This window comes from Lissotriton vulgaris, chromosome 1_1 (genome assembly GCF_964263255.1).
Source record: "Lissotriton vulgaris chromosome 1_1, aLisVul1.2, whole genome shotgun sequence".
In the NCBI taxonomy this organism is placed as follows: domain Eukaryota; kingdom Metazoa; phylum Chordata; class Amphibia; order Caudata; family Salamandridae; genus Lissotriton; species Lissotriton vulgaris.
Genome location: NC_141685.1, coordinates 26,811,212 through 26,825,886, shown reverse-complemented (window position 1 = coordinate 26,825,886; position 14,675 = coordinate 26,811,212). Strand labels below are relative to the sequence as shown.

General features: G+C 48.3%; 1 protein-coding gene across 2 annotated transcripts in view; it reads right to left on the bottom strand.

Moving 5' to 3' along the window:
- LOC147737029 (uncharacterized) overlaps positions 1–14,675 on the bottom strand; it is a 76,908-nt gene that overhangs the window by 22,593 nt on the left and 39,640 nt on the right. Inside the window, exon 2 of one of the 2 annotated variants that reach the window (XM_086959643.1) lies at positions 78–190. The exons of the other annotated variant lie outside the window; for it this stretch is intronic. The gene's annotated coding sequence lies outside the window, so the exon portion shown is untranslated. The remainder of the gene's footprint in view (positions 1–77; positions 191–14,675) is intronic. 2 annotated transcript variants of the gene reach the window in all.

Genomic DNA, 14,675 nt, shown 5'->3' with positions numbered 1-14,675 from the left:
TCAACGGCCGCCCACGGGGAACTCTCGAGATCGTTTCCCAGGAGGCAGTCCACGGGGGCATCATCGCGGACAGTCACTTTTAGCATGCCGGACACTCCTCCCCATTCGAAGGGGACACAGGCCATCCGACACAGGCTCTCAGAATTGTCGGCCGATCGGACGGGGCAAAGAACGTTTGGCAGGATTTGTTCTGGGGTCACCAGGTGACAGCGGACGGCCGTCACACTGGCCCCTGTGTCACGCAGGGCTTCGGCCTTGCGTCCATTTATGTTCACCCACTGGCTGTATTTTCTGGTGTTTGCGGGTAGGGGGACCCGCGGGATCATGTCTCTTCCCCCTAGGCAAGCCAGGACCATGGCGGCAGGTTCCCACTCGGGTTGCTCCTGCTCGTATTCTTCATGCTCTTCGGAAGTTTGTTCTTCTCCTAGGGCGGCGGCCGCGACCTGGCGGGGCCCGGGAGTCTGGTTCTTTGGGCAGTTTGGGTCGCTGGCATAGGGGCCGATTCGCTGGCACCGATGGCAAGTAACATTGGCTCGGAATCCTGGGCGCATCGGAGGGTTTCCCCGCCCAGCCGGGGGCGGGTGTTGTTGGCGGGAGCTGCCGGGACGGCATCTCTGCCCCGGCCCTGGCCTCCTCCTCCTCCTCGGGGACAATGGTGACCTTGGTTGTTTCGGTTCTGCTCGTTTGGCCCACTCCGGGCCACTCGGGTGCTCTCCCAACGGTCAGCCTCAGCGGCAAGCTGCCGAGGGTCAGTCAATTTACTGTCGAGGAGGTGTTGCCTGAGCTCGACGAAGCAGTTGTTGGAGAGGTGCTCCCATACAATGAGGTTGAAGAGTTGCTCGTAGGTGGTTACGCGGCTACCCTTGATCCATCCCTCGAAGGCTCGGCCAAAATAGTTCACATATTCTACCCAAGTTGTACCCGGGATCCGGGTGCAGTCGCGGAACCTCTGGTGGTACATCTCGGGCGTGAGCCCATATCGAGTGAGGAGGGCGGCCTTCATGTGATCATAGGACGTCATCTGATGGTCCGGGAGCTGTAGCAGGGCATCGCGGCCTTCGTTGACGAACCTCTCCCATAGACTGGCTCCCCAGTCACTTCGATCGATCCGGTGGGAGGTCATGGCGATCTCATAGGCCTTGAACCACTGTTGTATGTCGTCGTTCCGATAATATTCTCGGACGACATCTTTGGGGATGTGGACTTTTTGTTCCGTAGCGCCTGGGGTGCGCGGTTGCTCGGGCACCCCTAGTTCTTTGTTTTGTTTTCGCAGTTCGATTTCAGCTAGCTTGCGCTCGTGTTCGTATGCCAGTTTTTTCTCTTCGAGTTCTCTTTGTCTTTGTTTCTCTTCCCGCTCCTCTCGGAGCCGTAAGTGTTCTAAGTTCATCTTTTGTTCCGCTAGTTTCAGCTCTCCGTCCAACTTGAGCCGTGCCAACTCTAATTCGTGGAGTCTGCTTTTTTTCTCGTTCTTGGATCTCTTCCCGGGAGAGACCCGCTCTCCTTTCTTCGGGAGAAGTGGTGTTTGTCTCTGGTGCTTCGACGTTTTGGTCCCGGGGTCTAGCGCACCGGTTTCCGCCCAAGATTCTAGGGCGTGTTTGAAGTCCTCCTTCGTGCTCAGACCGGTGGTAGCAATGCCTAGTTCTATGCAAAATTGTTTTAGCTCTCGATGGCTGTAATTTTCTAGTTTTTCCATCTGGAATTTCTCTGTGGATCCGCTCTCTTTAGTTGTCATTGTGGTTTAGTCGTGGGGTGAGTTACTCTCTGTACGGTACGCGTTGGTTCGGATCGCGCCGCTGGCCACCAATGTTAGACGGGACCTGGAGGGTCGGCCGAGGACAAGGGGAGAGGCCTCTGGGGAGAGCCGTCTCCTAGCGATCGTACAGACAAGTAACTTCCCCCCCACAGATGGACACCACACAAAGATAAGGTTTAACGTTCTTTATAAGCAAATCTTGAAGTACGGTAGTATGGTACAAGGAGGTCAGGACACGGGGGTCCCCTCGATTCTAGTCTCTTGAAGGGAAAGGGGGTAGCGGGACAGTCTTGTTACCAAACTGGTAGTTGCGATGGAATGATGGTTAGCTCACAATCCTCGAGCTCGGCGTTCTAGGAGGTCGGGCCGCGGCAGCGCCAGCAGGTCCCGAGGAGGTCGTAGGTGGCAACGGGCCGCGGCAGCGCCAGCAGGTCCCGACGAAGATGGTGGTTGCAACGGGCCGCGGCAGCGCCAGCAGGTCCCGGCGAAGATGGTGGTTGCAGGGGGCCGCGGCAGCGCCAGCAGGTCCCGACGAGGATGAAGGTTGCAGAAGGCCGCGGCAGCGCCAGCAGGCAGGACGACAGTTCACAAGGCAGGGCTGCGGCAGCGCCAGCAGTCCGTCAAGGATGAGTTCTTCACGGTGTCTCTCGACTCCAGGATACAACTGCCTTCCTGCTCTGGAGCTGCCCCAGTTATAGGGCTGGCGCCCTTTGATGTCCGGACCCTCGCACTTGGAGGTCGGGAGGTCCGGGATGAGGGAGTCCAGACACCCAGCAGGGGGGTGGAGCCAGCGCCCGGGGAGGCTGGGGGCGATCGGCACCTGGCGGGGGAGAGCCATCGACACTCCTCTCTCCCATTGACCTGCCAGTGGTCCGTTCACCTCCTGGGTGGATGGTGGTGCCGGGATGTCGGGGGCCTGGCCAGGCCCAGGGTTAGGGTCGAGCTGAGGCCACGCGGCCTCGTGGTGCAGTGTCCAAGATGGCGTCTGGGCCCGGGCAATGGTGTTGGCGGTGGCCCGGGCCAGTGATACAGAGATGTTCGGGGGCAGGCGTCCCGTGGGGGACGGGTTGCGGGTTGCTTCTGTGGGTAGCTCCTGGAGAGTCGGTGTCCTGGTTCTGTCATGCGGAGAGGGAGCGAGCCCTTTCTGGGGCCTGTCCAACAGCAGGTATACCCCAACTGCCTGGTATTTAGTAAATATCAGGAATCGTTAGTGGGCTGCCAACTATCAGGGTCGCACTGAGATAGAGAGTATTCACGGCCACCAAAATAAAAATGCTCCCCATTAGTGAATTAAATAGCTGAAAAAGTGGCATCTATAAGCGAATTGTAATACACGCTATCATGCATAAGGAAAAGAAGAACAGACTACTGTATAGAGTATCTGTGCAATGCATAGATATGCAAGTCAGCTTCAGAGAGGACTATATTCATTCTATATTGTTGTAAACGTATCTAGGACCCTAATTAAATATCCACGATTTATGCCCTTATGTGGTTATAACAAATCATATTCTTATAAAGGCATAAGAATCATATCCATATTTAGTAATAGCCAATGCAGTCCAAATACGGCAAGGCTACTTCCTTAGACTCCTGGAAAGTACAACGAGTTCTTTAAACAAACCAAACCTCCAGCAACCTGGGAATTCCCCATGCTTTTGTTTTGATTTGTCCTAGAACTCCTGCGAGTCCTGAAAGAACTGCCAGTTCCTAGTGACGGTTCTAATTGACGTCTTATGTCCAACCTTACGTCAAACACGGCACCTTCCAGGTATAAATATACCAGCATTTACCTTAAGCAACACACAGTGGTTTGGAGCAGAGCGGCTATCTACTTACCCAAAGCCGAGCTGATGCGAGTGCCGAAGGAAGCCGTCCCTCCCATTTGACGCACTGAGAAAGACGCTGTCTTTTCTACTGCCGAGAAAATCCTGCTCCAGTGTTTCCAGTCACCCTTGCAGGTTACTGGGATATCGAGTCCTGAGAACGAGATACAAGACCTCCTTCATTCTAAAACCAAGGTACGTAGCTGATTAGACCCTTAGAGAATTCTTGATTCAGATTCTTGGCCAAACTAACTTAACTTAAACTGCAGCTCACATACTCCTTCCCACTTACTAGGCTTAGGTTAGGTACACCGGGACAGGCGTATTTAGAAGCACCAGTTGAGTACGTTTAGTCAACTTTTATCATTATATGTAATTGTATATATTTTATCCATTTTAAGTATCATAGGGCTCAGAAACCATATCAATGCTTTTACAGAATTATTTTATAATACTCCTTTTACTGTACGCACTTTACTTTATGACAAGTATTGCAATTGTGGCAATTCACTTCTCTTGCATGAGAAAGAGGACTGCTCAATAAATAATACCTTTTATTGAAAACGCCCGTCTCTCTATTTCTCTGCACTCTGTTGAAACTAAGTATGCACGATTGACTGAGTGAAATAGCTATCTATTGTTTTCACACGACTCCGGAGATATACTCCTTATTCTGGAGGGAGCAAAGTTGTCATGTTTATGCGGTTGTTTGAAGTTAATCCCTTCTTGTCTAATCAGGGAAGTTAACTCCTCCCTGTTCATTTGAGAAAGTTTCTAGTAACCTCTGAGCTAGCTGGCATACCTAATTAAGTCTAACATATTCAGTAGAGACCTAGTCAACCTCAGTCCTACGTCTAAACTGCCGTTTATGTTATTCTAATGCGCAGAGCGATAATCTAACACAAGATACTAGAGTAACTCAGTCGTGCTTTTTGACACAGACCCTTTTCCCATAAAAACTCCAATAGACTTCTGGAGTGGGTGAAAGGTTAATATCCGCCGAAACTTAGTAGGAAGAGATTCCTATGTATTCGTTTTTGGTTTAGTCAATGTTGAAGGATACAGTGTTCCAAAATATTGTGCACCGAATCTTTGTTTCCTCAAACCTTGCTCTGCAAACTTTCTGTGAGGAAAAATGTCAGACAGTGAGGACGAAAGGGATAGAGCTAGACTAGCAGCTCAACTCTTAGCGGACGACACAACTGTCCAAAATAACGACCCGGATACAATAATCATCCCGGTCAATATAAGAAAAACCATAACTATAAAACTTATAGAAAATGGACGACCATCAAGAGGTGGTACAGTCGTATTTGTGGTAGAGGCACATGAATTTCGGCAGACAGAGGTATTCTATTCCTGGATACATTTTCAAGCAGCACATGCTGTAACACATGAGTTCCACTACTACAAAATAGTGGAAGCTCCGGAGCAATACTCTCCTTTCGAAGAAGTTGAAATTCCACTAACATTCCAAGAGCACCTGCTCTGGTTTAATGGCGCCCTAAAACATCAAAATCACATTACCCGGCTCGGTCCACTAGGTAGACCATTTGCCACATGGCCGGTTCTAGCCAGCTACACACCACACCCCGACATAGAAAAAATGTAAAGCGAAGAACTCTTAGTTAAAATATAAGAATTAACAAAGGCATATAGAGATTTCGTTCAATTAACAGTTGACGGTACAACCTACCGACTAAATACACTAACTGAAAATCCTGAAAAGACTTTCATTAAAATTAATCTCAATTCTCAAAAGAAGAAGTGGGAAGGTAATAAACAAACCTCTCCCAGAAAAAAACAGTTTCAGTCCAGAGGAAGGTCTCCTCAACGAAGAAATAGATCTCCAGAAGGGGGTCAAGTCTCCACAACGGGAGCCCTCTGAAAAAAGATACAACCTTAGAAATAGGGACAATTTGAAACAAGCATTAGAAATGCAATAGGTCTCGCAGCATTAGAGTTAGTGCTTTTAGAATTGTTAATGGTTTTTTTGTAAATCTTTAGCATGAGGTTGAGGGTGAGTGAGGGTGAGTGAGGGTGAGGGGTTGAGGGTGAGTGAGGGTGAGGGTGAGGCTGAGGCTGAGGGGTTGAGGGTGAGGGTGAGTGAGGGTGAGTGAGGGGTTGAGGGTGAGGGGTTGAGGGTGAGTGAGGGTGAGGGGTTGAGGGTGGGTGAGGGGTTGAGGGTGAGTGAGGGGTTGAGGGTGAGTGAGGGTGAGGGTGAGTGAGGGTGAGTGAGGGTGAGGGTGAGTGAGGGTGAGTGAGGGTGAGTGAGGGTGAGTGAGGGTGAGTGAGGGTGAGTGAGGGTGGGTGAGGGTGGGTGAGGGTGAGTGAGGGTGAGTGAGGGTGAGTGCGGGTGAGTGAGGGTGAGTGAGGGTGAGTGAGGGTGTGTGAGGGTGAGTGAGGGTGAGTGAGGGTGAGTGAGTGAGGGTGAGTGAGGGTGAGTGAGGGTGAGTGAGGGTGGGTGAGTGTGAGTGAGGGTGAGTGGGGGTGAGTGTGGGTGAGTGTGGGTGAGGGGTTGAGGGTGAGTGAGGGTGAGGGGTTGAGGGTGCCTGACCACATGTCATCGACAGGAATACTTAAATGTGGCATTTTGTGTCGGTATACAGTGATTAAATGCAGTATCACATTTCTTATGTGCCCCTAATTTTTATGCGGTGTGCATTCAAAATAAAATTGGTTCCTAAAAGTCTTCAAAGTCCACCTGATTTTTGGAAGCAGTGGCACTGTTCAATTAGAATATGCAATATTTAATTAAAGCACGTTGGCAGCAAGCCCAGATGTAGACTTTTTTTTGCTATTCTTGTGGCACAACCAAAGACCCCTGCAAAGCCAAGCAACCTATTCAACAATTAAAGAGTTGTTCCCTACAAAATAATTAATTACCAAAAAGCCAACAACCGAACCAGACAAACCCAGTGAGTAATATACACATCGCATGTGTTAATAAGACCGGCCCATGTCACTCCTGTCTGGGCTCCACCAGTCCATATCTGAGCTATTTTCACTAACTAGACCCAAAGAGGGATATCCATGTGGGGTCAGGTTTCTACGCCCAGCACGCTTGCTTTGCGCTTCGAAACTAGGAATAAGCTTGTTACACTATTCCATCTTTTCATAGAAAGGGTAAATGTATTTACACCCTTAATAAACCAACAATAATCTTGTCTCAAATTTTAAAAGCACCGTTTTCTACCCGCATACAGACAGGCGTCTAAAATCGACTCTCCAAACCGAAACCTTTTAATGTAAGAAACCGATGAAATGATTACTTACTGATATTCAAAAAGAAAACATAAAACAAGTTCGCAAAAATGCACGTCAGCGTAACAGAATGTAATCTGGATTTTCATGTCGAAAAAATCTACTTAATAAAAGATGCAATTTAACTACAGTTTACGGGCATGACCATATAAAGAGATTAAATCTCCAAGTAACAATATATTTGAATAACATCGAGATTTAACTTGAAGAGCTAAATCCTCTGACAAGAAGCATTCCCGATAAAAAAAATTAAACAAGTTGAACGCGTCCTGGAACTGCGGTCAGTGGTAAACCCTACCTGGTGAGACCTGTGGAGACCCCTGCGACACACCAACCGCTTGCCGCCAGGATTAAACAGATTGGGTGGATCTGGTCGACCCCAAAGTGCAGCCTGTGCCTGCACGCCATACTGTGAATGGGCCCGCTTTCTCTTTACAAGTGGTAACAAGAAAGGGTGGAGGGGGCAGGGGAGGAGGGGTCCGGGGAGGAGGGAAGGGCCAGAGGGACTTGATGGGAGTGGTGGGGGGGAGGGGGAGGGTATAGAGAGGGAGAGGAGGAGAGACAGGACAGGGGGAAGCAGCAGAGACACGGCGGGTAAAATAAACAAACAAGCCTTTAACTTCCTCCCTTATTGGCTGTAAAGAAAACGTGCTTCAGGCAGGTTAGGCTGCGGCAATCGAGTCACAGTAGGTTCGTCATACATTCTCCTGACCAATCCCCATGCGATGCTTTTGGTGTGCAGGTGGGCGAGTTCTTGGGCATCGATGTCACGCTGGAGACGATGCAAAGACGAATCGCAGCCAGAGGGCACAAGCCGGCATCCACTTCAAAGGATGTCACAGCCATTAGTTTCAAAATAAAGACAGGTTTTGAAAATCCACTAATACATTTATTGGATTTTAACGACGCCCACAAGCCATCAGATTGCTCCACGCGCGCACAAAGTTCGAAAGTAATTGCATCCTCTTAAACAGCGCGAGCTTCGCTCATCTGCAAAGCCGCCTTACCAGATATGCTTGGTCAGCACGCCACTCATTTTGCTTCCTGTCCCTGACACAAAGTCCTTCAAATGGCCCGATAGTGCGCTGCGTCTCACAAACACGGGCGGAAAACAAATCTATTGCTAATGTCTGTTGTGGAGCGAGCCCCTCAGACAGTCATTTCCCGCTGCAAAATATGTGAGAACGCATGCCAGCCCACCTGAAGCACAAATAGCCAGACACTGACGGACATCTCGGCTGGTCATATTGCAAGACAACAATCGGCGGCTGGAAATCATTACCCCTCGTTGTTTTACTCTACTGAAGCCTCAAAAGACCTCCTTAAATTAACACCTGATATCCGTCTCAGAAAGAACCACTTAAAAAAAACTAGATCAGGGGCATGGCAGGGGAGGAGAGGAGGAGGGGGGAGGAGAGTAGGGGAGGCACGGCCTAGCGGCCGTGCAATCAAGTAGTGAGGGGGCGGAGCTGGGGGAGGCTGTGGAAGAGAGTAGGCAAGGCGACACGGCGGGAGGGGGCGGAGCGGGTAAACAAAGACGGACATGCACGCGCCCGTGACTTTTAAGGTCAATGCGCATGCGCATAAGCTTAATGCGCATGCGCATTGACCTTAAAAGTCACGGGCACTGCAAGGAATCGCCACGATTCCTTGCAGTGTGGATAAAGAGTGGATAACTCGCAATACTCTCGCCTTGCTCGATGCGCATGCGCATCGACAGGCGAGACCTAAAAACCTGACAGATATCAAGATATTGATACACGTCCCTCTCGATCTTTTCAGAACTCCTCAAAGAAATCGGAAAGAAGAGGACGGTCAGAACATAAAGAAGAGCACGTCAAGCCCAAAGACAAGGAACCTGCTCATCAAAGTAAAAAATTTCCCAGAAAGAAGGTAGCCAGTATTAAAATAAAACATGCCCAGAATCCTGAGGACACAACTGAAAAACGGAGAGTGGGCCCAGACAATGCTAGACAGCGCAGCAGAAGTGACCATAGCTCGCAAGATCCTGATGAATCTTGTGGAGACAGTGGACACGAATGAATACATTCAAGTGGAAACTGCAGACACCCGAGTGAGCGTGCCCCATAAACTATATGAAATAACATTACATATAGAGGGAGATAAAAATAGGAAAATAAAAGGTCTCTTTTGGGAGTATCTATCTCAAGGCTATGATATCCTTCTAGCAGAAAGGGACTGGCCACCAGAGTTTGTCAGGGAGTGCCCACATGGCGAAGAAAGGATTATGCCTGCCTTCTCAAATCACATTCCAAATCATAAAAAAACACATTTGCTAGAAAATGGGCCCCTGCATTATAAAAAAAATCATGTAGGGTGGGATGAGGATTCTCCTCACTATAGAATCCAGTTAAAATATCAACCTACTGCACAGAGGCAGTCTCCTGTTAAGCAGGAAGCTAAAAAACAAGTAAGAGAAATTTTAGATCAACTTGAATATCAGGGGGTGATTGAAACATGCACCTCACAAATGAACAATCCTTTGTTTCCTGTCTCCAAGCCAGACGATTCATATCGTCTAGTTTTGGACTACAGACACCTAAACTCCTGCTGTAAAACATTTGCATATATATTTACAACAAGGGGTGGTGAGGGACAGAGTCTCTGAATTAAGCAGAAAGCTCTCACCCAGTCAAGAGATCAGGGCTAGATCCAACACCGTTTTTTAGCTCACTGCACCATCCCAGTTTCAGAACCTGGCTGTATGCAAATTAGTCTGTTCCTGTCCCAGTGCATGATGGGAACAGGGCAAACCAAACTACAAAAGCCAATTCTTACACTGGGAAGGAAACAAGCTCCCGGGGACCGGTTTCTGGCATTACAGCCGTCTTCGGCCCGGTTTGCTTGAATCCTGATGGTGCAATGAGCAAGGGTCTCACATCTGAGAATACCCTTCCACGCTTAGGGTGGACAAAAATATTTACAACAAGGGGTGGTGAGGGACAGAGTCTCTGAATTAAGCAGAAAGCTCTCACCCAGTCAAGAGATCAGGGCTAGATCCAACACCGTTTTTTAGCTCACTGCACCATCCCAGTTTCAGAACCTGGCTGTATGCAAATTAGTCTGTTCCTGTCCCAGTGCATGATGGGAACAGGGCAAACCAAACTACAAAAGCCAATTCTTACACTGGGAAGGAAACAAGCTCCCGGGGACCGGTTTCTGGCATTACAGCCGTCTTCGGCCCGGTTTGCTTGAATCCTGATGGTGCAATGAGCAAGGGTCTCACATCTGAGAATACCCTTCCACGCTTAGGGTGGACAAAAATATTTACAACAAGGGGTGGTGAGGGACAGAGTCTCTGAATTAAGCAGAAAGCTCTCACCCAGTCAAGAGATCAGGGCTAGATCCAACACCGTTTTTTAGCTCACTGCACCATCCCAGTTTCAGAACCTGGCTGTATGCAAATTAGTCTGTTCCTGTCCCAGTGCATGATGGGAACAGGGCAAACCAAACTACAAAAGCCAATTCTTACACTGGGAAGGAAACAAGCTCCCGGGGACCGGTTTCTGGCATTACAGCCGTCTTCGGCCCGGTTTGCTTGAATCCTGATGGTGCAATGAGCAAGGGTCTCACATCTGAGAATACCCTTCCACGCTTAGGGTGGACAAAAATATTTACAACAAGGGGTGGTGAGGGACAGAGTCTCTGAATTAAGCAGAAAGCTCTCACCCAGTCAAGAGATCAGGGCTAGATCCAACACCGTTTTTTAGCTCACTGCACCATCCCAGTTTCAGAACCTGGCTGTATGCAAATTAGTCTGTTCCTGTCCCAGTGCATGATGGGAACAGGGCAAACCAAACTACAAAAGCCAATTCTTACACTGGGAAGGAAACAAGCTCCCGGGGACCGGTTTCCGGCATTACAGCCGTCTTCGGCCCGGTTTGCTTGAATCCTGATGGTGCAATGAGCAAGGGTCTCACATCTGAGAATACCCTTCCACGCTTAGGGTGGACAAAAATATTTACAACAAGGGGTGGTGAGGGACAGAGTCTCTGAATTAAGCAGAAAGCTCTCACCCAGTCAAGAGATCAGGGCTAGATCCAACACCGTTTTTTAGCTCACTGCACCATCCCAGTTTCAGAACCTGGCTGTATGCAAATTAGTCTGTTCCTGTCCCAGTGCATGATGGGAACAGGGCAAACCAAACTACAAAAGCCAATTCTTACACTGGGAAGGAAACAAGCTCCCGGGGACCGGTTTCTGGCATTACAGCCGTCTTCGGCCCGGTTTGCTTGAATCCTGATGGTGCAATGAGCAAGGGTCTCACATCTGAGAATACCCTTCCACGCTTAGGGTGGACAAAAATATTTACAACAAGGGGTGGTGAGGGACAGAGTCTCTGAATTAAGCAGAAAGCTCTCACCCAGTCAAGAGATCAGGGCTAGATCCAACACCGTTTTTTAGCTCACTGCACCATCCCAGTTTCAGAACCTGGCTGTATGCAAATTAGTCTGTTCCTGTCCCAGTGCATGATGGGAACAGGGCAAACCAAACTACAAAAGCCAATTCTTACACTGGGAAGGAAACAAGCTCCCGGGGACCGGTTTCTGGCATTACAGCCGTCTTCGGCCCGGTTTGCTTGAATCCTGATGGTGCAATGAGCAAGGGTCTCACATCTGAGAATACCCTTCCACGCTTAGGGTGGACAAAAATATTTACAACAAGGGGTGGTGAGGGACAGAGTCTCTGAATTAAGCAGAAAGCTCTCACCCAGTCAAGAGATCAGGGCTAGATCCAACACCGTTTTTTAGCTCACTGCACCATCCCAGTTTCAGAACCTGGCTGTATGCAAATTAGTCTGTTCCTGTCCCAGTGCATGATGGGAACAGGGCAAACCAAACTACAAAAGCCAATTCTTACACTGGGAAGGAAACAAGCTCTCGGGGACCGGTTTCTGGCATTACAGCCGTCTTCGGCCCGGTTTGCTTGAATCCTGATGGTGCAATGAGCAAGGGTCTCACATCTGAGAATACCCTTCCACGCTTAGGGTGGACAAAAATATTTACAACAAGGGGTGGTGAGGGACAGAGTCTCTGAATTAAGCAGAAAGCTCTCACCCAGTCAAGAGATCAGGGCTAGATCCAACACCGTTTTTTAGCTCACTGCACCATCCCAGTTTCAGAACCTGGCTGTATGCAAATTAGTCTGTTCCTGTCCCAGTGCATGATGGGAACAGGGCAAACCAAACTACAAAAGCCAATTCTTACACTGGGAAGGAAACAAGCTCCCGGGGACCGGTTTCTGGCATTACAGCCGTCTTCGGCCCGGTTTGCTTGAATCCTGATGGTGCAATGAGCAAGGGTCTCACATCTGAGAATACCCTTCCACGCTTAGGGTGGACAAAAATATTTACAACAAGGGGTGGTGAGGGACAGAGTCTCTGAATTAAGCAGAAAGCTCTCACCCAGTCAAGAGATCAGGGCTAGATCCAACACCGTTTTTTAGCTCACTGCACCATCCCAGTTTCAGATCCTGGCTGTATGCAAATTAGTCTGTTCCTGTCCCAGTGCATGATGGGAACAGGGCAAACCAAACTACAAAAGCCAATTCTTACACTGGGAAGGAAACAAGCTCCCGGGGACCGGTTTCTGGCATTACAGCCGTCTTCGGCCCGGTTTGCTTGAATCCTGATGGTGCAATGAGCAAGGGTCTCACATCTGAGAATACCCTTCCACGCTTAGGGTGGACAAAAATATTTACAACAAGGGGTGGTGAGGGACAGAGTCTCTGAATTAAGCAGAAAGCTCTCACCCAGTCAAGAGATCAGGGCTAGATCCAACACCGTTTTTTAGCTCACTGCACCATCCCAGTTTCAGAACCTGGCTGTATGCAAATTAGTCTGTTCCTGTCCCAGTGCATGATGGGAACAGGGCAAACCAAACTACAAAAGCCAATTCTTACACTGGGAAGGAAACAAGCTCCCGGGGACCGGTTTCTGGCATTACAGCCGTCTTAGTGGAGAAGTGTGGCTCAGGGGTTAGAGGCGGCAGACCCGGAAGCTGAGATTGGTCCTGGACCAGGGTTCAATTCCCCGCCTCGGCGGGTCTTGGGCTAAAAATTCCACGGACTCGATAATTCTCGCTCCGGTGCCTTCTCGACTCACGGGTTCACACTCTGCGACTCTGGGCAATAGCTTGCTTAATCTCCACAACGGCCCCTCGCGGCGGGATGCCTGACTTTCACCTTGTGGATACCCGCTGGGGCTATCACACAGGTGAATATTAGGACGGGTTCCCTAAGCAAGCGCCGGGACACCCACTGCGGGTAGCTGTGCGCTATATAAGCTCAACTACATTTACATTTACATTTGCAGTACAAAATTCACACAGTGCAGCACTAATGAATAACATCGTGCAGAAGAAATATAAAATGACATTAGATATCTCAAATGGTTTCTTCTGTCAAAACATAGCACCTGAAAGCAGATATTTGACCGCTTTCTCCAGCATGGGGACCCAAAAACAATGTTGTCGTCTCCCACAGGGATTCAAGATAAGCCCAGGATTATTTTCAGCAAGGGTAACAGAGTTACTACAAATTTATGATGATGAGGCATTAGCCTATGTCGATGACATCTATCTTAGAGACGATGACCTGGAGACTCACTTGAAAAGAGTGAACACCATAATATTTGGGTTCGCAGCTGAAGGGTACAAATTCAACTTTAAAAAATCACGAATTGCCCATCTGACTGTCCTATTTTTAGGATATGAATTATCAAGTGAAGGTAAAAGCCTTGCAGACAACTTCCTAGAGAAGTGTGAAGTACCCCAAGCTCCAAAAACGCTGAAAAACTTACAATCAATACTAGGTTTCCTGAATTTCGGAAGAACATACATTCTAAATTATGCAGAGAGGGTTAAACCTCTCTACGAACTAATAAAACCCAATTTTAAACCAAAACACACAGAAATTTTAAGATCATTACAGACAGACATGTTAACTAAAACAAAACTGCAAACACGCGCAAACGAACGCAACCGTGTAATCCGAGTCTTCCCCGGAAGATGCGGATTCACATACCTGACCTCTAATGAGGGAGAAACGGTACCAATAGCTTACAAGTCACACTTGTACACACAAGCTGAAATGAAATTCAGTTCTACTGAAAAAATTCTAACTGTGGTTCAAACTGCTGTAGCAAAAGAAAGAGCCCTAGCCCAAGGGAAAAGGATATCTGTTTTAACAGCAGTGTCAGCCCTTGAGGCAGTAACAAGACCAGGCATTCCAAATGCTATAGCTCTAGATCTAAAATGGATACAATGGGAAAATTCTCTTGCTACAGAAGACGTGAAACACGCTTTTGATCCGAAAATGAAAAAACTAGAAAATCTGAAAAACGAACATGAATGCCCCCTGTCAATCGAAATTCTGCCTCTCGAACAGTACACCTGTGTAATCTACACAGACAGATTTGCACAACACTACGTTTTGAAAAAACAAATTTACAATGCTGCGTGCGCGATTGTTAAAGGTCGCTGGCGCTTAGGTAAATTCAGACCGATGGTCACTAAAACTGAATCACTCAGAAACTGTACAGCTCGGCGAGCTGAAATAAGATCTCTAAAGATGGCGCTTGAAAATGCTGATTGCGAATTCCTGACACTAATAGTGTGCGATTCCGGTCTTACAATAATTCCATGCAGACCTGGATAAAAAACGGTTACAAAGATGAGACAGGTGACACAATAAAGCATAAAAAACTTTGGGAACAAGTAGTTCTTTTGCAGAAAGAACTACAAAAGACTCACATGATACATACGCAGAGTCTTCAACGTGATGGCGTTCACGTTGCAGGGAATTAATTGGCT